This window comes from Heptranchias perlo, unplaced genomic scaffold (genome assembly GCF_035084215.1).
Source record: "Heptranchias perlo isolate sHepPer1 unplaced genomic scaffold, sHepPer1.hap1 HAP1_SCAFFOLD_237, whole genome shotgun sequence".
NCBI classification, from domain to species: Eukaryota; Metazoa; Chordata; class Chondrichthyes; order Hexanchiformes; family Hexanchidae; genus Heptranchias; species Heptranchias perlo.
Window position 1 is genome coordinate 235,693 of NW_027139249.1, and position 25,344 is coordinate 261,036.

Below are 25,344 nucleotides of genomic sequence, written 5' to 3' on the forward strand. Positions count from 1 at the left end.
CTGTTGGATAAATGTCCCCTTACTGTTAGATTATTAACTAAGTCTGAGTCGTTACTCATTATTAAATCTAGTATCGCCTGTCCTCTTGTTGGCTCTAGAACATATTGCTCCAGAAAACTATCTTAAATGCACTCATGAAATTCACAACCTTTCTGACTCGAGCTATTCTGCTCCTCCCAATCTATATGAATATTGAAGTCTCCCATTAAATAAACTCTGCTTTTTCTACAAGCCTCTCAATCTCTGAAATGATACATTCTGCCACTTCATTGCTGCTATCAGGAGGTCCGTGGACAACTCCCATTACAGTTTTAAGTCCTCTCTAAACCCTAAACCCAGCAACTATAGGCCAGTCAGTTTAACCTTGGTGGTGGGGAAACTTTTAGAAATGGCAATCCGGGACAGAATTAACAGTCACTTGGACTAGTGTGGATTGATTAGGGAAAGCCAGCACGGATTTGTTAAAGGCAAATCGTGTTCAACTAACCTGATAGAGTTTTTTGATGAGGTAACAGAGAGGGTCGATGAGGGCAATACAGTTGATGTGGTGTATATGGACTTTCAAAAGGCGTTTGATAAAGTACCGCACAGCAGGATTGTCATCAAGATTGCGGCCCATGGAATAAAGTGGGCAGTGGCAACATGGATACAGAATTGGCTAAGTGACAGGAAACAGAGAGTAGTGGTGAACGGTTGTTTTTCGGACTGGAGGGACGTGTGCAGTGGTGTTCCCCAGGGGTCGGTGCTGGGACCACTTCTTTTCTTGTTATATATTAATGACTTGGATGTGGGTGTACAGGGCACAATTTCAAAATTTGCAGATGACACGAAACTTGGAAGGGTAGTGAACAGTGAGGAGGATAGTGATAGACTTGAAGAGGACATAGACAGGCTGGTGGCATGGGCGGACACATGGCAGATGAAACATAGAAAAATACAAAGTGGTACATTTCGGTAGGAAGAACGAGGAGAGGCAATATAAACTAGAGGGCACAACTCTAAAAGGGGTACAGGAACAGAGAGATCTGGGGGTATATGTGCACAAATCGTTGAAGGTGGCAGGGCAGGTTGAGAAAGTGGTTAAAAAAACATACGGTATCCTGGGCTTTATAAATAGAGGCAGAGAGTACAAAAGCAAGGAAGTCATGATGAACCTTTATAAAACACTGGTTTGGCCACAACTGGAGTATTGTGTCCAGTTCTGGGCACCGCACTTTAGGGTGATAGGTGAAGGCCTTAGAAAGGGTCAGAAGAGATTTACTAGAATGATTCCAGGGATGAGGGGCTTTAGTTACATGGATAGATTGGAGAAGCTGGGGTTATTCTCCTTGGAACAGAGACGGTTGCGAGGAGAATTGAGCGAGGTGTTCAAAATCATGAAGGATCCAGACAGAGTAGATAGGGAGAAACTGTTCCCATTGGTGGAAAGGTCAAGAACCAGAGGACGTAGATTTAAGGTGATTGGCAAAAGAACCAAAGGTGACATGAGGAAAAACTTTTTTACCCAGCAAGTGTTAGGATCTGGAATGCACTGCCCGAGGGTGTGGTGGAGGCAGATTCAATCATGGCCTCCAAAAGGGAACTGGATAAGTACTTGAAAGGAAAAAATTTGCAGGGCTACGGGGAATAGGGCGGGGGAGTGGGACTAGCTGGATTGCTCTTGCATAAAGCTGGCACAGACTCGATGGGCTAAATGGCCTCCTTCTGTGCTGTAACATTTCTGTGATTCTTATTCCTCATTCCTTCACCTGGAGTGTCAAAATCACTCTTTGTGACCTGAACTCTGCTCTTATACCTTTTCTTAATCTTTAAATGATAATTTTTGCCATTGTTTCTGACTGAGACCTCCCCCCCATTTATTAATATAAAGTCCTTTTGACAACCCTATTTATCCTTTCCGCGAGGACCTTGGTCCCAGCGGTTCAGGTGCAGCCCGTCTGAAGGGTACAGCTCCCTCCTGTCCCAGTACTGGTACCAGTGTCTCATGAAATGGAAACCTTCCTTCCCACACCATTCCTTCAGCCACGTGTTCACCTTCCTGATCTATTTGTCCCTATGCCAATTAGCATGTGGCTCAGGAAATAATCCTGAGATTATCACAGTCTGTTTTTAGGTACAACACTCCTGTATGTATATTATATGGTAACACACCGTGTGTTACTGGCTATAATGCTCCTGTATATATATTGCAAAATAACACACCGTGTGTTACTGGGTATAACACTCCTGTATATAGATTTTATATGATAACACACTGTGTGTTACTGGGTACGGTAGCATAGTGGTTATGTTACTAGACGAATATTCCAGAGGCCTGGACTAATAATCCGGAGTCATGAGTTCAAATCCTGCCATGGCAGCTGGGGAATTTAAATTCAATTAATTAAATTCAATTAATTAAATAAAATCTGGAATTAAAATACTAGTATCAGTAATGGTGGCCATGAAACTACCGGATTGTCGTAAAAACCCATCTGGTTCACTAATGTCCTTTAGGAAAGGAAACCTGCTGTCCTTACCCAGTCTGGCCTATTTGTTACTCCTGACCCACAGCAATGTGGTTGATTCTTAATTGCCCTCTGAAATGGCCGAGCAAGCCACTCAGTTGTAAAACCTCACTAAAAAAAGTCACAATAAGAATAAAACTGGACGGACCACCCGGCATCGGACCACTAGGCACCGGACACGACAAAGGCAAACCAAGCCCAGTCGACCCTGCAAAGTCTTCCTCACTGACATCTGGGGACTTGTGCCAAAAATTGGGAGAGCTGTCCCACAGACTAGTCAAGCAACAGCCTGACATAGCCATACTCACAGAATCATACCTTTCAGCCAACGTCCCAGACTCTTCCATCACCATCCCTGGGTATGTCCTGTCCCACCGGCAGAGGTGGCAATACAGTGATGTAGTCAGGAGGGGGTAGCCCTGGGAGTCCTCAACATTGACTCTGGGCCCCATGAAATCTTATGGCATCAGGTCAAACATGGGCAAGGAAACCTCCTGCTGATTACCACCTACCGCCCTCCCTCAGCTGATGAATCAGTCCTCCTCCACGTTGAACACCACTTGGAGGAAGCACTGACGGTAGCAAGGGCACAGAATGTACTCTGGGTGGGGGACTTCAATGTCCATCACCAAGAGTGGCTCGGTAGAACCACTACTGACTGAGCTGGCCGAATCCTGAAGGACATAAATGCCAGATTGGGCCTGCGCCAGGTGGTGAGCGAACCAACACGAGGGAAAAACTTACTTGACCTCGTCCTCACCAATCTACCTGTCGCAAATGCATCTGTCCATGACAGTATTGGTAGGAGTGACAACAGCACAGTCCTTGCGGAGACCAAGTCCCGCCTTCGAACTAAGGACATCATCCAATGTGTTGTATGGCATGACCACCGTGCTAAATGGGATAGATTCAGAACAGATCTAGCAGCTCAAAACTGGGCATCCATGAGGTGCTGTGGGCCATCAGCAGCAGCAGAATTGTATTCCAGCACAATCTGTAACCTCATGGCTCGGCATATTCCTCACTCTACCATTACCAACAAGCCAGGGGATCAACCCTGGTTCAATGAGGAGTGTAGAAGAGCATGCTGGGAGCAGCACCAGGCGTACCTAAAAATGAGATGCCAACCTGCTGAAGCTACAACACAGGACTACATGCATGCTAAACAGCGGAAGCAACATGCTATAGACTGAGCTAACCGATTCCACAACTAACGGATCAGATCAAAGCTCTGCAGTCCTGCCACATCCAGTCGTGAATGGTGATGGACAATTATCTAACAGGAGGAGGAGGCTCTGCAAACATCCCCATCCTCAATGATGGTGGAGTCCAGCACGTGAGTGCAAAAGACAAGACTGAAGCGTTTGCAACCATCTTCAGCCAGAATTGCCGAGTGGACGATCCATCTCGACCTCCTCCCGCTATCCCCACCATCACAGAAGCCAGTCTTCAGCCAATTCGATTCACTCCATGTGATAGCAAGAATCGGCTGAGTGCACTGGATACAGCAAAGGCTATGGGCACCGACAACATCCCGGCTGTAGTGCTGAAGACTTGTGCTCCAAAACTAGCTGCGCCTCTAGCCAAGCTGTTCCAGTACAGCTTGGCTAGAGTACACTGGCATCTACCCGACAATGTGGAAAATTGCCCAGGTATGTCCTGTCCACAAAAAGCAGGATAAATCCAATCCGGCCAATTACTGCCCCATCAATCTACTCTCAATCATCAGCAAAGTGATGGAAGGAGTCATCGACAGTGCTATCAAGTGGCACTTACTCACTAGTAACCTGCTCACCGAAGCTCAGTTTGGGTTCCGCCAGGACCATTCGGCTCCAGACCTCATTACAGCCTTGGTCCAAACATTGACAAAAGAGCTGAATTCCAGAGGTGAGGTGAGAGTGACTGCCCTTGACATCAAGGCAGCATTTGACCGAATGTGGCACCAAGGAGCCCTAGTAAAATTGAAGTCAATGGGAATCAGGGGGAAAACTCTCCAGTGGCTGGAGTCATACCTAGCACAAAGGAAGATGGTAGTGGTTGTCGGAAGCCAATCATCTCAGCCCTAGGACATTGCTGCAGGAGTTCCTCAGGGCAGTGTCCTAGGCCCAACCATCTTCAGCTGCTTCATCAATGACCTTCCCTCCATCATAAGGTCAGAACTGGGGATGTTAGCTGATGATTGCACAGTGTTCAGTTCCATTCGCAACCCCTCAAATAATGAAGCAGTCCGAGCCCGCATGCAGCATGATGTGGACAACATCCAGGCTTGAGCTCATAAGTGGCTAGTAACATTCGCACCAGACAAGTGCCAGGCAATGACCATCTCCAAGAAGAGAGTGTCGAACCACCTCCCCTTGACATTCAACAGCATTACCATCACCGAATCCCCCACCATCAACATCCTGGGGGTCACCATTGACCAGAAACTTAACTGGACCAGCCATATAAATACTGTGGCAACAAGAGCAGGTCAGAGGCTGGGTATTCTGCGGCGAGTGACTCACCTCCTGACTCCCCAAAGCCTTTCCACCATCTACAAGGCACAAGTCAGGAGTGTGATGGAATACTGTCCACTTGCCTGGATGAGTGCAGCTCCAACAACACTCAAGAAGCTCGACACCATCCAAGACAAAGCAGCCCGCTTGATTGGCACCCCATCCACCACCATAAACATTCACTCCCTTCACCACCGGCGCACTGTGGCTGCAGTGTGCACCATCCACAGGATGCACTGCAGCAACTCGCCAAGGCTTCTAAGACAGCACCTCCCAAACCCACGACCTCTACCACCTAGAAGGACAAGAGCAGCAGGTACATGGGAACAACACCACCTGCACGTTCCCCTCCAAATCACACACCATCCCGACTTGGAAATATATCGCCGTTCCTTCATCGTCGCTGGGTCAAAATCCTGGAACTCCCTTCCTAACAGCACTGTGGGAGAACCTTCACCACACGGACTGCAGCGGTTAAAGAAGGTGGCTCACCACCACCTTCTCAAGGGCAATTAGGGATGGGCAATGAATGCTGGCCTCGCCAGCAATGCCCACATCCCATGAACGAATTTTTAAAAAACACTCCTCTATATATTATAGACACGTGTGTTATGGGGTGTAACACTCCTGTAAAAGTATTATGATAACAACACACCTTGTGTTACTGGGTATAACACTCCTGTATATATATTGCAAAATAACACACCATTTGTTGCTGGGTATATTTCTCCCGTATATATTATATAATAATATACCATGTGTTACTGGGTATAACACTCCTGTATATATATCATATAATAACACACCATGTGTTACCATACAATTTATGGAAATTGCATTGATAAAGCTGTAAATGTCATCAATCTTTATCTGCATGTGGTGTTTATTGGGATCACTTGTCTCTATTGCAGATTTCCAATGTTGTCAGGGTGAACTGGGTAAGTAAAGAACTTTTACAACCTTGCAGCACAACAGCTCAATCACTCTATGTTGATAAAAATGAACTTTGGACAGTTAACTAATTCTGATTCATTACTCAGAATTAAATCCAGTATTGTCTATTCCCTTATTTTCTAACACACTGTGACACCCAGTCCCGGAGGGGAAAGGGCAGTGCATCTAATTCACTCTGACATCCAGTCCCAGAGGGCAAAGGACAGTGTAACTAACGCACTGTGACACACGGTCCCAGAGGGGAAAGGACAGTGTATCTAATGCACTGTGACACCCAGCTCCAGAGGGGAAAGGACAGTGTATCTAACGCACTGTGACACCCGGTCCCAGAGGGGAAAGGACAGTGTATCTAACGCACTGTGACACCCAGCTCCAGAGGGGAAAGGACAGTGTATCTAACGCACTGTGACACCCGGTCCCAGAGGGGAAAGGACAGTGTATCTAACGCACTGTGACACCCAGCCCCAGAGGGGAAAGGACAGTGTATCTAACACACTGTGACACCCAGCCCCAGAGGGGAAAGGACAGTGTACCGAACACACTCTGACACCAGGACCTACAGGGAAAAGAACAGTATATCTAACAGACAGTGACACCCGGTCCCAGAGGGGAAAGGACAGTGTATCTAACACACTGTGACACCCAGTCCCAGAAGGGGAAAGGACAGTGTATCTAACGCACTGTGACACCCGGTCCATGAGGGGGAAAGGACAGTGTATCTAACGCACTGTGAGACCCGGTCCCAGAGGGGTAAGGACAGTGTATCTAACGCACTGTGAGACCCGGTCCCAGAGGGGGAAAGGACAGTGTATCTAAGACACTGTGAGACCCGGTCCCAGAGGGGAAAGGACAGTGTATCTAACGCACTGTGAGACCCGGTCCCAGAGGGGGAAAGGACAGTGTATCTAACACACTGTGAGACCCGGTCCCAGAAGGGAAAGGACAGTGTACCTAACACACTGTGACACCCGGTCCCAGAGGGGGAAAGGACAGTGTATCTAACACACTGTGAGACCCGGTCCCAGAGGGGAAAGGACAGTGTATCTAACACACTGTGAGACCCGGTCCCAGAGGGGAAAGGACAGTGTATCTAACACACTATGAGACCCGGTCCCAGAGGGGTAAGGACAGTGTATCTAACGCACTGTGAGACCCGGTCCCAGAGGGGGAAAGGACAGTGTATCTAAGACACTGTGAGACCCGGTCCCAGAGGGGTAAGGACAGTGTATCCAACACACTGTGAGACCCGGTCCCAGAGGGGAAAGGACAGTGTATCTAACACACTGCGACACCCAGTCCCAGAGGGGGAAAGGACAGTGTATCTAACACACCGTGACACCCGGTCCTAGAGGGGGAAAAGACAGTGTATCTAACACACTGTGACACCCGGTCCCAGAGGGGGAAAGGACAGTGTATCTAACGCACTGTGACACCCGGTCCCAGAGGGGGAAAGGACAGTGTATCTAACGCACTGTGACACCCAGTCCCAGAGGGGGAAAGGACAGTGTATCTAACACACTGTGACACCCGGTCCCAGAAGGGAAAGGACAATGTACCTAACACACTGTGAGACCCGGTCCCAGAAGGGAAAGGACAGTGTACCAAACACACTGTGACACCCGGTCCCAGAGGGGGAAAGGACAGTGTATCTAACACACTGTGAGACCCGGTCCCAGAGTGGGAAAGGACAGTGTATCTAACGCACTGAGAGATCCGGTCCCAGAGGGGGAAAGGACAGTGTATCTAACGCACTGTGAGACCCGGTCCCAGAGGGGAAAGGACAGTGTATCTAACACACTGTGAGACCCGGTCCCAGAGGGGAAAGGACAGTGTGTCTAACGCACTGTGAGACCCGGTCCCAGAGGGGTAAGGACAGTGTATCTAACGCACTGTGAGACCCGGTCCCAGAGGGGAAAGGACAGTGTATCTAACACACTGTGAGACCCGGTCCCAGAGGGGTAAGGACAGTGTATCTAACGCACTGTGACACATGGTCCCAGAGGGGGAAAGGACAGTGTATCTAACACACTGTGAGACCCGGTCCCAGAGGGGAAAGGACAGTGTATCTAACACACTGTGAGACCCGGTCCCAGAGGGGTAAGGACAGTGTATCTAATGTGACACCTGGTGCTAAGGCACGGAAATTTTCACAGTGGTCGGCTGTTAGCATTTTGCTTCTGATTTCTCCTGTTTACCTTGCAGCTTGCGGGCATCCAATGATATTGAACAGGATTGTGGGCGGTGAAGATTCCCAGGCAGGAGAGTGGCCCTGGCAGGTCAGCATTCATGAGATCAACAGGCACGTTTGCGGAGGGTCCCTCATTACAAACACCTGGGTTTTAACTGCTGCTCACTGCGTCTTCGAGTAAGTCACTCATACTGGAAGCAGCATTTAATCAAGCAGTTAGAATGTTGCTGCTCTGCAGAGAAACTAGATGTGGGCCCATCTGTGAAATGTAGAATGGAACGGCTAATGGAACGGTTTCGTTATTCTCCTTGGTCTTTCTCCGCATAGTTACCACACACAGAGCAGGAAATGGCCCGGCTCGAACTCTGGCCCATGCCCCAATCTCACCTGGTGTGTGACTGAGCCCCTAATTCAACAACAATTGCCTGGTGTGGAAAATGGGGAAATGTCAAAATACTGCAGTCTGGGAGAGAGGGTCGTCTGGGGTTGAAGCTAAGGCTCCTCCTATAAGTAGCTTTACTCTGTATCTAACCCGTGCTGTACCTGCCCTGGGAGTGTTTGATGGGAAAGTGTAGAGGGAGCTTTACTCTCTGTCTAACCGGTGCTGTACCTGCCCTGGGATTGTTTGATGGGACAGTGTAGAGGGAGCTTTACTCTGTATCTAACCCTGTACCTGCCTGGGGATGTGTTTGATGGGACAGTGTAGAGGGAGCTTTACTCTGTATCTAACCCATGCTGTACCTCCCTGGGAGTGTTTGATGGGACAGTGTAGAGGGAGCTTTGCTCTGTATCTAACCCTGTACCTGCCCTGGGAGTGTTTGATGGGACAGTGTAGAGGGAGCTTTGCTCTGTATCTAACCCTGTACCTGCCCCGGGAGTGTTTGATGGGACAGTGTAGAGGGAGCTTTACTCTGTATCTAATCCTGTACCTGCCCCGGGAGAGTTTGATGGGACAGTGTAGAGGGAGCTTTACTCTGTATCTAACCCTGTACCTGCCCTGGGAGTGTTTGATGGGACAGTGTAGAGGGAGCTTTACTCTGTATCTAACCCTGTACCTGCCCTGGGATTGTTTGATGGGACAGTGTAGAGGGAGCTTTACTCTGTATCTAACCTGTGCTGTACCTGGCCCTGGGAGTGTTTGATGGGACAGTGTAGAGGGAGCTTTACTCTGTATCTAACCCTGTACCTGCCCTGGGAGTGTTTGACGGGACAGTGTAGAGGGAGCTTTACTCTGTATCTAACCCTGTACCTGCCCTGGGAGTGTTTGACGGGACAGTGTAGAGGGAGCTTTACTCTGTATCTAACCCTATACCTGCCCTGGAGTGTTTGACGGGACAGTGTAGAGGGAGCTTTACTCTGTATCTAACCTGTGCTGTACCTGGCCCTGGGAGTGTTTGATGGGACAGTGTAGAGGGAGCTTTACTCTGTATCTAACCCTGTACCTGCCCAGGGAGTGTTTGACGGGACAGTGTAGAGGGAGCTTTACTCTGTATCTAACCCTGTACCTGCCCTGGGAGTGTTTGACGGGACAGTGTAGAGGGAGCTTTACTCTGTATCTAACCCTGTACCTGCCCTGGAGTGTTTGACGGGACAGTGTAGAGGGAGCTTTACTCTGTATCTAACCCTGTCCCTGCCCTGGGAGTGTTTGACGGGACAGTGTAGAGGGAGCTTTACTCTGTATCTAACCCTGTACCTGCCCTGGGAGTGTTTGACGGGACAGTGTAGAGGGAGCTTTACTCTGTATCTAACCCGTGCTGTACCTGCCCTGGGAGTGTTTGACGGGACAGTGTAGAGGGAGCTTTACTCTGTATCTAACCCGTGCTGTACCTGCCCTGGGAGTGTTTGATGGGACAGTGTAGAGGGAGCTTTACTCTGTATCTAACCTGTGCTGTACCTGCCCTGGGAGTGTTTGATGTCAGCACTTACATTGATGAGCACAGTGAGGAAATGTCATTCGCTCAAAAAAGTAAACTGACTTGTTTCTTCCATTGTCAAGAGTCAAGATACCCATTTACATCGTCTACCTTGGAAGATTTCAACAGGGAACTTTCAACTCGAACGAAAAGTCAGCGAGAATCAGAAGCATCAACTCTCATGAGAAATATGCCAATACCCATGATGGCTATGACATCGCAGTAGTCCAACTCGATAGGTCAATCGAGTTCAACACCTACATCATGCCCATTTGCCTACCGACCTCTACCTTCCAGTTGCCATGTGGAGCCAAATGTTGGGTGACCGGGTGGGGACAAACACAGGAGAGCGGTAAGCAGCTTCGGCTCATCTTCTCAGACAGCTTGCGGATCCGTCTGTGAGATACAGTGTCCTTTCCCCTCTGGGACCAGGTTTCATAATGTATCGATAGATTGTCCGTTCCCCCTCTGGGACCGGGTGCCACAGTGTGTTAGATACACTGTCCTTTCCCCTTCTGGGACCAGGTGTCACAGTGCGTTAGATACACTGTCGTTTCCCCCTCTGGGACCGGGTCTCACAGTGCGTCAGATACCCTGTCCTTTCCCCCTCTGGGACCGGGTCTCACAGTGCGTTAGATACACTGTCATTTCCCCCTCTGGGACCGGGAGTCACAGTGTGTTAGATACACTGTCCTTTCCCCCTCTGGGACCGGGTCTCACAGTGCGTTAGATACACTGTCCTTTCCCTCTCTGGGACCGAGTGTCCCTGCGTGTGAGATACACTGTCCTTTCCACCTCTTGGACCGGGTCTCACAGTGCGTTATATACACTGTCCTTTCCCACTCTGGGACCGGGTGTCAGAGCGCGTTTGATATACTGTCCTTTTCCCCCTCTGGGACTGGGTGACATACTGTGTTCGATACACTGTCCATCCCCTCTGGGACTGGGTGTCACAGTGCGTTAGATACACTGTCCTTTCCCCCTCTGGGACCGGGTGTCACAATGTGTTAGATACACTGTCCTTTCCCCCTCTGGGACCGGGTGTCACAGTGCGTTAGATACACTATCCTTTTCCCCTCTGGGACCGGGTGTCACAATGTGTTAGATACACTGTCCTTTCCCCCTCTGGGACCGGGTGTCATAGTGCGTTAGATGCACTGTCCTTTTCCCCTCTGGGACCGGATGCCACAATGTGTTAGATACACTGTCCTTTCCCCCTCTGGGACCGGGTGTCACAGTGCATTAGATGCACTGTCCTTTCCCCCTATGGGACCGTGTGTCACTGCATGTTAGACACACTGTTCTTTCCCCCTCTGGGACTGGGTCTCACAATGTGTTAGATACACCGTCCTTTCCCCCTCTGGGACCAGGTGTCACAGTGTGTTATTTTTTTATTATTCGTTCATGGGATGTGGGCGTCGCTGGCAAGGCCGGCATTTATTGGCCATCCCTAATTGCCCTTGAGAAGGTGGTGGTGAGCTGCCTTCTTGAACCGCTGCAGTCCGTGTGGTGAAGGTTCTCCCACAGTGCTGTTAGGAAGGGAGTTCCACGATTTTGACCCTGCAACGACGAAGGAACGGCGATATATTTCCAAGTTAGATACACTGTCCTTTCCCCCTCTGGGACCATGTGTCACGGTGCGTTAGATACACTGTCCTTTCCCCCTCTGGAACCGGGTCTCACAGTGCGTTAGATACACTGTCCTTTCCCCTTTGGGGACCGGGTGTCACAGTGTGTTAGATACACTGTCCTTTCCCCCTCTGGGACCGGGTCTCACCGTGCGTTAGAGACACTGTCCTTTCCCCCTCTGGGACCGGGTGTCACAATGCGTTAGATACGCTGTCCTTTGCCCCTCTGGGACCGGGTCTCACAGTGCGTTAGATACACTGTCCATCCCCTCTGGGACCGGGTGTCACAATGCATTTGATAAACTGTCCTTTCCCCCTCTGGGACCGGGTGCCACAGTGCGTTATATACACTGTCCTTTGCCCCTCTGGAACCGGTGTCACAGTGCGTTATATACACTGTCCTTTCCCACTCTGGGACCGGGTGTCAGAGCGCGTTTGATATACTGTCCTTTTCCCCCTTTGGGACCGGGTGACATACTGTGTTCGATACACTGTCCATCCCCTCTGGGACTGGGTGTCACAGTGCATTAGATACACTGTCCTTTCCCCCTCTGGGACCGGGTGTCACAATGTGTTAGATACACTGTCCTTTCCCCCTCTGGGACCGGGTGTCACAGTGCGTGAGATACACTAGCCTTTTCCCCTCTGGGACTGGGTGTCACAATGTGTTAGATACACTGTCCTTTCCCCCTCTGGGACCGGATGTCACAATGTGTTTGATACACTGTCCTTTCCCCCTCTGGGACCGGGTGTCACTGCATGTTAGACACACTGTTCTTTCCCCCTCTGGGACTGGGTCTCACAATGTGTTAGATACACCGTCCTTTCCCCCTCTGGGACCAGGTGTCACAGTGTGTTATTTTTTTATTAGTCGTTCATGGGATGTGGGCGTCGCTGGCAAGGCCGGCATTTATTGGCCATCCCTAATTGCCCTTGAGAAGGTGGTGGTGAGCTGCCTTCTTGAACCGCTGCAGTCCGTGTGGTGAAGGTTCTCCCACAGTGCTGTTAGGAAGGGAGTTCCACGATTTTGACCCTGCAACGACGAAGGAACGGCGATATATTTCCAAGTTAGATACACTGTCCTTTCCCCCTCTGGGACCATGTGTCACGGTGCGTTAGATACACTGTCCTTTCCCCCTCTGGAACCGGGTCTCACAGTGCGTTAGATACACTGTCCTTTCCCCTTTGGGGACCGGGTGTCACAGTGTGTTAGATACACTGTCCTTTCCCCCTCTGGGACCGGGTATCACTGCATGTTAGATGCACTGTCCTTTCCCTGTCCGGGACTGGGTGTCACAGTGTGTTAGCTACACTGTCCTTTCCCCCTCTGGGACTGGGTCTCACAGTGCGTTAGATGTACTGTCCTTTCCCCCTCTGGGACCGGGTCTCACAGTGCGTTAGATACACTGTCCTTTCCCCCTCTGGGACCGGGTCTCACAGTGCATTAGATACACTGTCCTTTCCCCCTCTGGGACCGGGTCTCACAGTGCGTTAGATACACTGTCCTTTTCCCCCTCTAGGACCGGGTGTCACAGTGTGTTAGATGCACTGTCCTTTCCCCCTCTGGGACCGGGTCTCACAGTGCGTTAGATGTACTGTCCTTTCCCCCTCTGGGACCGGGTCTCACAGTGCGTTAGATACACTGTCCTTTTCCCCCTCTGGGACCGGGTCTCACAGTGCGTTAGATGTACTGTCCTTTCCCCCTCTGGGACCGGGTCTCACAGTGCGTTAGATACACTGTCCTTTCCCCCTCTGGGACTGGGTCTCACAGTGCGTTAGATGTACTGTCCTTTCCCCCTCTGGGACCGGGTCTCACAGAGCGTTAGATACACTGTCCTTTTCCCCCTCTAGGACCGGGTGTCACAGTGTGTTAGATGCACTGTCCTTTCCCCCTCTGGGACCGGGTCTCACAGTGCGTTAGATGTACTGTCCTTTCCCCCTCTGGGACCGGGTCTCACAGTGCGTTAGATACACTGTCCTTTTCCCCCTCTGGGACCGGGTCTCACAGTGCGTTAGATACACTGTCCTTTTCCCCTCTCGGACCGGGTGTCACGGTGTGTTAGATACACTGTCCTTTCCCCCTCTGGGACCGGGTGTCACAGTGCATTAGATGCACTGTCCTTTCCCCCTCTGGGACCGTGTGTCACTGCATGTTAGACACACTGTTCTTTCCCCCTCTGGGACTGGGTCTCACAGTGTGTTAGATACACCGTCCTTTCCTCCTCTGGGACCGGGTGTCACAGTGTGTTAATTTTTTTATTATTCGTTTATGGGATGTGGGCGTCACTGGCTAGGCCGGCATTTATTGGCCATCCCTAATTGCCCTTGAGAAGGTGGTGGTGAGCTGCCTTCTTGAACCGCTGCAGTCCGTGTGGTGAAGGTTCTCCCACAGTGCTGTTAGGAAGGGAGTTCCACGATTTTGACCCTGCAACGACGAAGGAACGGCGATATATTTCCAAGTTAGATACACTGTCCTTTCCCCCTCTGGGACCATGTGTCACGGTGCGTTAGATACACTGTCCTTTCCCCCTCTGGAACCGGGTCTCACAGTGCGTTAGATACACTGTCCTTTCCCCTTTGGGGACCGGGTGTCACAGTGTGTTAGATACACTGTCGTTTCCCCCTCTGGGACCAGGTCTCACCATGCGTTAGAGACACTGTCCTTTCCCCCTCTGGGACCGGGTCTCACAGTGCGTTAGATACAATATCTTTTCCCCCTCTGGGACCGGGTCTCACAGTGCGTTAGATACACTGTCCTTTCCCCCTCTGGGACCGGGTCTCACGGTGCGTTAGTTACACTGTCCTTTCCCCCTCTGGGACCAGGTGTCATAGTGCATTAGATACACTGTCCTTTCCCCCTCTGGGACTCGGTGTCACAGTGTGTTCGATACACTGTCTTTTCCCCCTCTGGGACCGTGTGTCACGGTGCTTTAGATACACTGTCCTTTCCCCCTCTGGATCCGGGTCTCACAGTGCGTTGGATACACTGTCCTTTCCCCTTTGGGGACCGGGTGTCACAGTGTCTTAGATACACTGTCTTTTCCCCCTCTGGGTCCGGGTGTCCTTGTGCGTTAGATACACTGTCCTTTCCCCCTCTCGGACTGGGAGTCACAGTGCGTTGGATACACTGTCCTTTCCCCCTCTGGATCTGGGTCTCACAGTGCGTTGGATACACTGTCCTTTCCCCTTTGGGGACCGGGTGTCACAGTGTCTTAGATACACTGTCTTTTCCCCCTCTGGGTCCGGGTGTCCTTGTGCGTTAGATACACTGTCCTTTCCCCCTCTCGGACTGGGAGTCACAGTGCGTTGGATACACTGTCCTTTCCCTCTCTGGGACTGAGTGTCACAGTGTGTTTGATACACTGTCCTTTCCCGCTCTGGAACCGGGAGTCATAGTGGGTTAGATACATTGGCCTTTCCCGTCTGGGTTCCTTGGGTACCCCATGTAAATATTGGCACACACCCTGGGGCTCCCTGTGTTTACTGACTCACTCCCGGGGTTTCCCTGTAAATACTGACACACTCCATGGGACTCCCTTTAAATGCTGACACACTCCCGGGGACTCCTTGTAAATACTGACACACTCCCTGGTACTCCCTGTAAATACTGACACACTCCCGGAGACCCCGTGTAAATACTGACACACTCCCGGGGACCCCCTGTAAATACTGACACACTCCCTGGGACTCCCTTTAAATGCTGACACACTCCCGGGGACTCCTTGTAAATACTGACACACTCCCTGGGACTCCCTTTAAATGCTGACACACTCCCGGAGACCCCGTGTAAATACTGACACAGTCCCTGGGACTCCCTGTAAATACTGACACACTCCCGGGGACCCACGAGCCTGTTCCGCCATTAAATCAGAACATGGCTGATCTGTACATAGGAACATGAGGAGGCTATTCAGCCCCTCGAGCCTGTTCTGCTAATCAATTAGATCATCGCCGAACTGTACTATGACTCCATTAACCTGCCTTTGCTCCATGCACATGCTCAACAAGGATCCATGTACTCTGCACCTTTGTGTGGTGAGTCGGCAGCCAGCACTAGGCACAGTGGTGTGGTGTCACCGGAACCTGTGAAAGGCCCCGATGTTATGGGGGGTTTAATCAGGTGTGTCCTATTTGCGATCTCGGTGACTCCCAAATGATGACGCTTTTAACTCTCAACTTTTTTCAGTCAACCTCATTTCACCGGGAACACTCCAAGAGGTGACGGTGTCCCTGATAGGGCACAGAATGTGTAACTGGACTTACCACGATGGAAAGACCATTCCCGCAGATACGCCGGACATCATCGACTCGATGCTGTGCGCCGGTGACCCGGACGGCATGAAGGACGCCTGTGAGGTGAGACAAGGGCAAAGGCAGAGGGAGGGAATGAGGGGACGTAATGGGTCCTTCAACCGGACTCACCAAGGTCTCAGAGAGGCCTGGAGGGAAACAGAAATTGGAGGGGGCACTGTTCTTGATCGGACAGTGTAGAGGGAGCTTTACTCTGTATCTAACCCTGTACCTGCCCTGGGAGTGTTTGATGGGACAGTGTAGAGGGAGCTTTACTCTGTATCTAACCCTGTACCTGCCCTGGGAGTGTTTGATGGGACAGTGTAGAGGGAGCTTTACTCTGTATCTAACCCTGTACCTGCCCTGGGAGTGTTTGATGGGACAGTGTAGAGGGAGCTTTACTCTGTATCTAACCCTGTACCTGCCCTGGGAGTGTTTGATGGGACAGTGTAGAGGGAGCTTTACTCTGTATCTAACCCTGTACCTGCCCTGGGAGTGTTTGATGGGACAGTGTAGAGGGAGCTTTACTCTGTATCTAACCCTGTACCTGCCCTGGGAGTGTTTGATGGGACAGTGTAGCGTGAGCTTTACTCTGTATCTAACCCTGTCCCTGCCCTGGGAGTGTTTGATGGGACAGTGGAGAGGGAGCTTTACTCTGTATCTAACCCTGTACCTGCCCTGGGAGTGTTTGATGGGACAGTGTAGAGGGAGCTTTACTCTGTATCTAACCCTGTACCTGCCCTGGGAGTGTTTGATGGGACAATGTAGAGGGAGCTTTACTCTGTATCAAACACGTGCTGTACCTGCCCTGGGAGTGTTTGACGGGACAGTGTAGAGGGAGCTTTACTCTGTATCTGACCCTGTACCTGACCCTGGGAGTGTTTGATGGGACAGTGTAGAGGGAGCTTTACTCTGTATCTAACCCTGTACCTGACCCTGGGAGTGTTTGATGGGACAGTGTAGAGGGAGCTTTACTCTATCTAACCCTGTACCTGCCCTGGGAGTGTTTGATGGGACAGTGTAGAGGGAGCTTTACTCTGTATCTAACCCTGTACCTGCCCTGGGAGTGTTTGATGGGACAGTGTCGAGGGAGCTTTACTCTGTATCTAACCCTGTACCTGCCCTGGGAGTGTTTGATGGGACAGTGTAGAGGGAGCTTTACTCTGTATCTAACCCTGTACCTGCCCTGGGAGTGTTTGATGGGACAGTGTAGAGGGAGCTTTACTCTGTATCTAACACTGTACCTGCCCTGGGAGTGTTTGACGGGACAGTGTAGAGGGAGCTTTACTCTGTATCTAACCCTGTACCTGCCCTGGGAGTGTTTGACGGGACGTTATAATTTCGATCTCTGTTGTTTGTTTGATGAACAGGGAGACTCGGGCGGGCCTCTGGTCTACTTTAACAACGGTACCTGGGTGCAGGTGGGCATCGTCAGCTTCGGTGAGGGTTGTGGGAAAAGCAACCGTCCTGGTGTCTACACAGCGGTCGCCTCCTTTCAGAGCTGGATCAGTGCGAGAGTCGCCGGGCTGCAGTACATGGCTCCAACGATGGTGTTGCCGATCTCGCCAGAGGGGTGCCTCATCGACGACACCAGCGTGATCGTCGTGCCAGGCAGCGTCGGGGTGCTCCTGCTCCATGTGAGCAGCTTCCTCTCCCTCCTCCTCTGCGTCGTCTTGCTGAACAATTAGTTGCTGGGCAGAACCGAAGGGGGTTGGGGGGAGGCATACGATTGGGAGCAAAGGAAATTTAACTGAATTTTATATGCAACGCCAAAAATCGGAATTGATTCACGAACCCGCACTGAACCCGTCAAGGGGGGATCGTGGTATGAAAACGCACGGAGCCAGAATGTCTGCAGTCTCCTCCAACCAGCGTTGTCCAATAGGAAATGGCTGACCAGCCACGAGTGTAACCACGGGAACACCGTTTTTGGCCACAAACGCCCACTAATTTAATGCCTTACACGCAACACGGGTGAATGTGCTTGGAGTGTGTAAATGTACTTCAAAGATCTACCGCGACTCGGTGACCAAGGAAGGAAAGCAGACACAGCGATCAAAAAACACACTCGCTTTTCCACAAACACAAAAAAGGGTTAAAATTCGCTCACATATGACTTGCGAGTGCAAGTATTGAGATCACAAGCCCAACAATAGTGTCTGCTTCCCATTTTCTATTCACTGATCGGAAATGCAATGAGCCACATCTGGATTCCCAAGTCACCACATGTGGCTAGTGGCTAATGTATTGGACAGCATTGCCTTGTCTGACCTTTGACCCTCGGGGCGTTTTACTATGTAAAGGCACTATAGAAATGCAAGTTGTTATTGTCGTTGTTTATTTAGACTTCGTAATCTCAAAGTGATAAAGCAGCAGAATAACTTTCCTGTCCTCGCTGCACATTGCACTCTCTTGACAGATTTTGCTTATATCAATAAATACGCTGATTGACTGTCTAATCTGCTTTGCTCCGTTTGGCTTGTGTGAGACGCACCCTGTTAGAGCCCTGTGCACCAGGAGGACCCAAGGTTTGATTCCTTGGTTGGCACTGAATGTTCGCAGGAGTAGACCGGGTTCCTATGAATCGGGGTCAAAACACCTTCTTCAGAACTTATTTCTTACACAGTCAAAAAGAGGTTCGGATGAAACAGCCTTTCGTAGACTTCCTAGTGCAAAGTTTGGACCTGGGTGACGCAATATTCCTGCCCAACGGAAACCTGGGGGCTAAATATTCCTCTGGATTTACGTTAGGGAGGCAGAATAACTCATTCTCTTAAACGCAGAAGCAATTTTGTGCACAGCAAGATCCCGCATACACCAATGAGACGAACGCCCCAGTTAATCCTTGTTGTGGGTCGGGGGAGGAATGTTGGCCCCAGGACACCCAGGAGAACTCCCCCTTGCTCTTCTTCCAATAATGGCCATGGGATCTTTTACGTCCACCTGAGAGGGCAGACGTGGCCCTAAATGTCCTGTCCACAAAAAGCAGGACAAATCCAATCCGGCCAATTACCGCCCCATCAGTCTACTCTCAATCATCAGCAAAGTGATGGAAGGTATCGTCGACAGTGCTATCAAGCGGCACTTACTCACCAATAACCTGCTCACCGATGCTCAGTTTGGGTTCTGCCAGGACCACTCGGCTCCAGACCTCATTACAGCCTTGGTCCAAACATGGACGAAAGAGCTGAATTCCAGAGGTGAGGTGAGAGTGACTACCCCTGACATCAAGGCCGCATTTGACTGAATGTGGCACCAAGGAGCTCCAGTAAAATTGAAGTCAATGGGAATCAGGGGGAAAACTCTCTAGTGGTTGGAGTCATACCTAGCACAAAGGAAGATGGTAGTGGTTGTTGGAGGCCAATCATCTCAGCCCCAGGACATTGCTGCAGGAGTTCCTCAGGGCAGTGTCCTAGGCCCAACCATCTTCAGCTGCTTCATCAATGACCTTCCCTCCATCATAAGGTCAGAAATGGGGATGTTCGCTGATGATTGCACAGTGTTCAGTTCCATTTGCAACCCCTCAAATAATGAAGCAGTCCGAGCCCGCATGCAGCAAGACCTGGACAACATCCAGGCTTGGGCTGATATGTGGCAAGTAACTTTCACGCCAGACAAGTGCCAGGCAATGACCATCTCCAACAAGAGAAGTCTAACCACCTCCCCTTGACATTCAATGGCATTACCGTCGCCGAATCCCCCACCATCAACATCCTGGGGGTCATCATTGACCAGAAACTTAACTGGACCAGCCATATAAATACTGAGGCTACAAGAGCAGGTCAGAGGCTGGATATTCTGCGGCGAGTGACTCACCTCCTGACTCCCCAAAGCCTTTCCACCATCTGCAAGGCACAAGTCAGGAGTGTGATGGAATACTCTCCACTTGCCTGGATGAGTGCAGCTCCAACAACACTCAAGAAGCTTGACACCATCCAGGACAAAGCAGCCCGCTTGATTGGCACCCCATCCACCACCCTAAACATTCACTCCCTTCACCATCGGTGCACTGTGGCTGCAGTGTGTACCATCCACAGGATGCACTGCAGCAATTCGCCAAGGCTTCTTCGACGGCACCTCCCAAACCCACTGCCTCTACCACCTAGAAGGACAAGAGCAGCAGACACATGGGAACAACACCACCTGCACGTTCCCCTCCAAGTCACACACCATCCCAACTTGGAAATATATCGGCCGTTCCTTCATCGTCGCTGGGTCCAAATCCTGGAGCTCCCTTCCTAACAGCACTGTGGGAGAACCTTCACCACACGGACTGCAGCGGTTCAAGAAGGCGGCTCACCACTATCTTCTCAAGGGGCAATTAGGGATGGGCAATAAATGCTGGCCTCGCCAGCGACGCCAACATCCCATGAACGAATTAAAAAAATATATAATGTCTCATCCGAAGGGACAACACGGCCGACAGTACAACGCTCCCTCAGTACTGGGAACTGGGAGTGTCGGACTGGATTACGGGGCCGAGTCCCTGGACTGTGGGGCTCGAACCTTCGACCTCCTGACTCAGAGCCAAGAGTGAGACTGACTGTGGATGTGATGAATGATAAAAGAGTTAGAAGGGAAAGAAAACCAGATGTGAAGGAACAATCAGCCCTGTATAAAAGTGAATGAAGAGGCTTCGAGTGAGATCGCTACAAAAAAAAGAACAAACTTTATTATTATTCGGAACAAAGTTCAACTGTATTGAAACAATAAGGCCAAATTTGAAACCAAAGAAAAAGGTATACACTAAGTACACAGACAATAAAGGAGAGGATGACAAAAGGGAATAGGAAAAGGTTAGGAAAGAAGTTAAAAAAACAATTGGGAAGGCAAAGAGAAACTAGGAAAGTTAATTATCGAGGAATATAAAAAGAAATAGTGAAGTGTTCTACAGACACATAAATAACAAAAGAAAAGTCAGGATAAGGATAGTGCCACTAAGGGATACACACGATAAACTCACAGGTAATGACAATGAAATGGCAGAAATAGTAAATAATTACTTTGCTTCAGTATTTACCAGGGAGACTAATGTGGTTGGCATGACATTAGAAGAAGACAGTTGCGGGGGTGGGGGTGATGACACATGTTTGGGATTGTGATGATGAAATTTAGGGCAGATGTAAGGAACTATTGGCAGATTGGGTGATCATCGGCTGGCATGGGGCTGAGGCACACTTGGGGCTAAGTAAAGGGAGTTTTACTCTGTATCTGATTGGGGTCGAGGGACCAGCATTTTGCTGCTAGATGGTGTGATGGGAAGACAGTTCGGATTCAGGAAGGGTGAAGTCAAAGGGCCGTCCAACAGGCCACTTTGTCACCACAAAGGTCAATTGGATGGGGCTGGGGTCCTGAAAGTGAAGCTCGTAAGATTTACCATACCTATTTGTTGAGGCTCTGTGCTAAGTGTCCATAACATTTGGGGTCAGTTTCTTCACTTGGACACATTGAAGACCTCCAGCAGTGTCGAACTGAACTGGAGCACAAAATCCATGGTGCTGTTCAATTTTTTTGGTGGGGGATGTGGGCGTCGCTGGCGAGGCCAGCATTTATTGCCCATCCCTAATTGCCCTTGAGAAGGTGGTGGTGAGCCGCCTTCTTGAACCGCTGCAGTCCGTGCATGAGTAGATGAAAGGCCATGGAGGCTGTTTCTGGTGTTCGTTCTGGTCAGCCTCCCACTTTGCACCTTCCGTACAATAAACTCTACTGCCCATGTCGTAACTCGCACCAAGTCCCGTTCACCTATCACCCCTGTGCTCGCTGACCTACATTGGCTCCCGGTCTGGTAAAGCCTCGATATTAAAATTCTCATCCTCATGTTCAAATCCCTCCCTGGCCTCACCCCCTCCCTATCTCTGTAACCTCCTCCGGCCCTACAGCCCTCTGAGATCTCTGCGCTCCTCTAATTCTGGCCTCTTGCGCATACCCGATTTCCATTGCCCCACCACTGGCGGCCATGCCTTCTGCCGTCTAGGCACTAAGCTCTGGAATTCCCTCCCTAAATCTCACCATCTCTCTACCTCTTTCTCCTCCTTTGAGACACTCCTTAAAACCTACCTCTTTGACCAAGCTTTTGGTCACCTGTCCTGACATCTCTTTCTGTGGCTTGGTGTCAAATTTTGTTTGATAATCGCTCCTGTGAAGCGCCTTGGGATGTTTTTAACTATGTTAAAGGCTCTGTATAAATGTACGTTGTTGTTTAAAGCTGGCTATCAGGTTTCCATTGGAACTGATAAGTGAGACGTGTGGTACCTTGTCATCCAATCGAATATGAAGAGGGACAAGCATCCACAGCACTTGGGAGAAGAGAATGGCAGAAAAGGTAACTACATTTTCATCGATGGATTGATCTGGGGAACAAATGGGGCTGATACCCCTACAGTGTGAATCCTGCCAGAGAGTTGGTAGGTATACAGTCAAATGGGCTCTGATATACCTCGTCTGTCCTTTGCTTCTAACGAGTGAGGCTTTGTTTGCAAGGCCAACGTATTATCCCAGTCTGTAACGTTCATTATGTAGTGCCTAATGTAGAATGTTTCAGAACAGAAACAAGCTGGGTGGCTCATTCCATCTGCCCCTGGCTATTTTATCTACGAGTCTAAACCCACTCTCGTGCTCACTCCCCATACCCTTTAATATCCCACACTCCTGTTCACTCCCCATACCCTTTAATATCCGACTCTCCTTCTCACTCCCCATACCCTTTAATATCCCACTCCCCATACCCTTTAATATCCCACCCAGTTTAATCCCACTCACCAGCCCACTCGCCATACCCTTTAATATCCCAACCAGTCTAATACCACTCACCAGCTCACTCGCCATACCCTTTAATATCCCACCCAGTCTAATCCCACTCTCCAGCTCACTCATCATACCCTTTAATATCCCACCCAGTCTAATCCCACTCTCCCCCTCACTCGCCATACCCTTTAATATCCCACCCAGTCTAATCCCACTCTCCAGCTCACTCATCATACCCTTTAATATCCCACCCAGTCTAATCCCACTCTCCCCCTCACTCGCCATACCCTTTAATATCCCACCCAGTCTAATCCCACTCTCCAGCTCACTCATCATACCCTTTAATATCCCACCCAGTCTAATCCCACTCTCCTGCTCACTCACCTTACCCTTTAATATCCCACCCATGTAATCCCACTCTCCTGCTCACTCACCGTACCCTTTAATATCCCACCCAGTCTAATACCACTCTCCTGCTCACTCCCCGTACCCTTTAATATCCCACCCAGTCTAATACCACTCTCTCACTCGCCGTACCCTTTTACTAATTTGTCTTTTCCAAGCAATGATCTAGTTCCCTTTTAATAACTAATTTATGGCACATTCTAGCCACCCTCTGAAGAAACTATTTCTAACCTCAATTTATTTGATATTAACTGCAATCATTACTGTCTCACTGACCAGTGGAACCAATCGCTCATTATTTACCTTATCAGAACCCTTCACAATCGTGAAGACCTCTCAGGTCAGCCCATACCCTCCTCTGCTCCAGTGAAAAGAGTCCCAATTTCGCACGTCTCTCTGCATAACTAACCCCTCATTTATTGGTCATGCCCTGGTGTTCTATGCTGCACTTTATCCATTGGTTTTATATCCTTCAGGTGTCCTGGAAACTGGACTAGGTATCCAGTCCCCGCTGGTGCACTGTGGTTGCAGTGTGTATAATCTACAGGAATGCACTGTAGCAACTCGCCAAGGTTACTTCGACAGAACCCGCGACTTCGACCACCAAGGGCAAGTACTTACAATGGGAGTGCAGTGGGATGTTAACTCACGCACCATGACTGCAGTATGTGCGATCTATGGGATGCACTGCAGCAACTCACCAAGGTCACTTCAACAGCACCCCGCAGTCCCATGGTGTCGACCACCAAGAAAGGCAAAGGCACCTATGTCGTGGGGACACCATCACCACCAGGTTCCCCTCGAGGGACTGATTGGCCTCCTCCTGTTCCTACCTTTCCCTTCCCCCCCCAGGCTGAGATCAACTATCTCAGCACGGACCTGGGATTGAGCCTAGGTCTATCTGCCTCAGCATCATAATAATGTGCTGCACTTACCCACTTCAGGGGTCTCCTGGTACCTGTTTAACGTAAGACCCACAGGGTATTCATTCCAATCTGCAGTTCACGTACAAGTGTTTAACGCACTTGCACACTTTTCTGTTTGGACCACTGCAAACGCATCTATTTTAGATGGTTAACACCTGCATCAAATTAGGGCACCAACATGTTAAGCCAATCGGCCAGTAGACCCATGGGGACCCTGATTTGACCAGCACCCACTCCCTATGTTCACATCTGTATATGTGTGGAAAGAAAGCACCAAAATGTACTTGAAGCAATGTCTTTTTTGCCAAGTTACTTCTCCCTTCCATGAAGATGTTGAGGGTGAAATTAGTCTCAGGCGATAGTGACTCGGCAGCCTCCTTTTACACTCCACCCGATTTTCTTTTCCAATCATTGGGCGGGGTGTAAAACAAAGCTGCCGATTCGCTGTCGCCCATTTTGCCCCGAAGTCTCCAGGAATTAAAGATTGATCTCCAGGACACTGCTGCGAGCAAAATCTCAGGAGAAAAATCATCGGGGCGTTGAAAAATTGTGGGTTTTTTTAAAAAATTCTTTGAACACTTGTTTATTAGTCATGAAAATATCAGACGTGAGGGGGAAAAGTCCGTTTGACTGACAAAAAATAATCCAATAGCAACTTGCATTTACATAGCGCGTTTAACGTAGTAAAATGTCCCAAGGCGTCTTCACAGGAGCGAGAGCAAACAAAATTTGACACTGAGCCACATAAGGAGATATTGGGACAGTCAAAGAGGCAGGTTTTAAGGAGGGTCTTAAAGGAGGAGAAAGAGAGGTTTGGGGAGGGAATTCCAGAGCTCAGGACCTGGGCCGCTGAAGGTCATGGCCGCCAATGGTGCAGTGAAGAATTTCTCTATTCCCCTTCCGACTGATGCCAGGGTGCAATCCCACGGACACTGGCTACCCTCCTGCCACGTACACAAGGGGCTGTTCTTGATGCGTGAACCTAGACGGTGAGGCTTTGGCCTTCCACACGCCCCCTCCCCCCACCTTCCTCGACATGAGGCGCACCTTGTGCTGATCCCAGGGGTCGCTTGCGTGCAGAAGCCAAGGCTCTCCGGCCTTTGCCAAAGGAGTCACACCAGTCTGGAAGGGGCAGAGGATTACTGCGGAGACCCTGTCCCGATGGGAGTAAGAGGAAGCCAGCAAGTTGCTTGTTGCCGTGGAAATTCACAGGCTTAGCCGTGGTCAACATTCGCCTGCATATTGGGGGGAGCAGGGGGCTGCAGTGCAGTGTCAGCCTTGGCTCAGTGGGTAG

At 50.1% G+C, this 25,344-nt stretch overlaps 1 pseudogene; it reads left to right on the plus strand.

The window, feature by feature from the left end:
* Positions 1 to 17,663, plus strand: part of LOC137310264 (serine protease 27-like) — a 40,696-nt pseudogene extending 23,033 nt beyond the window's left edge.
* Positions 17,664 to 25,344: the final 7,681 nt, after the last annotated feature.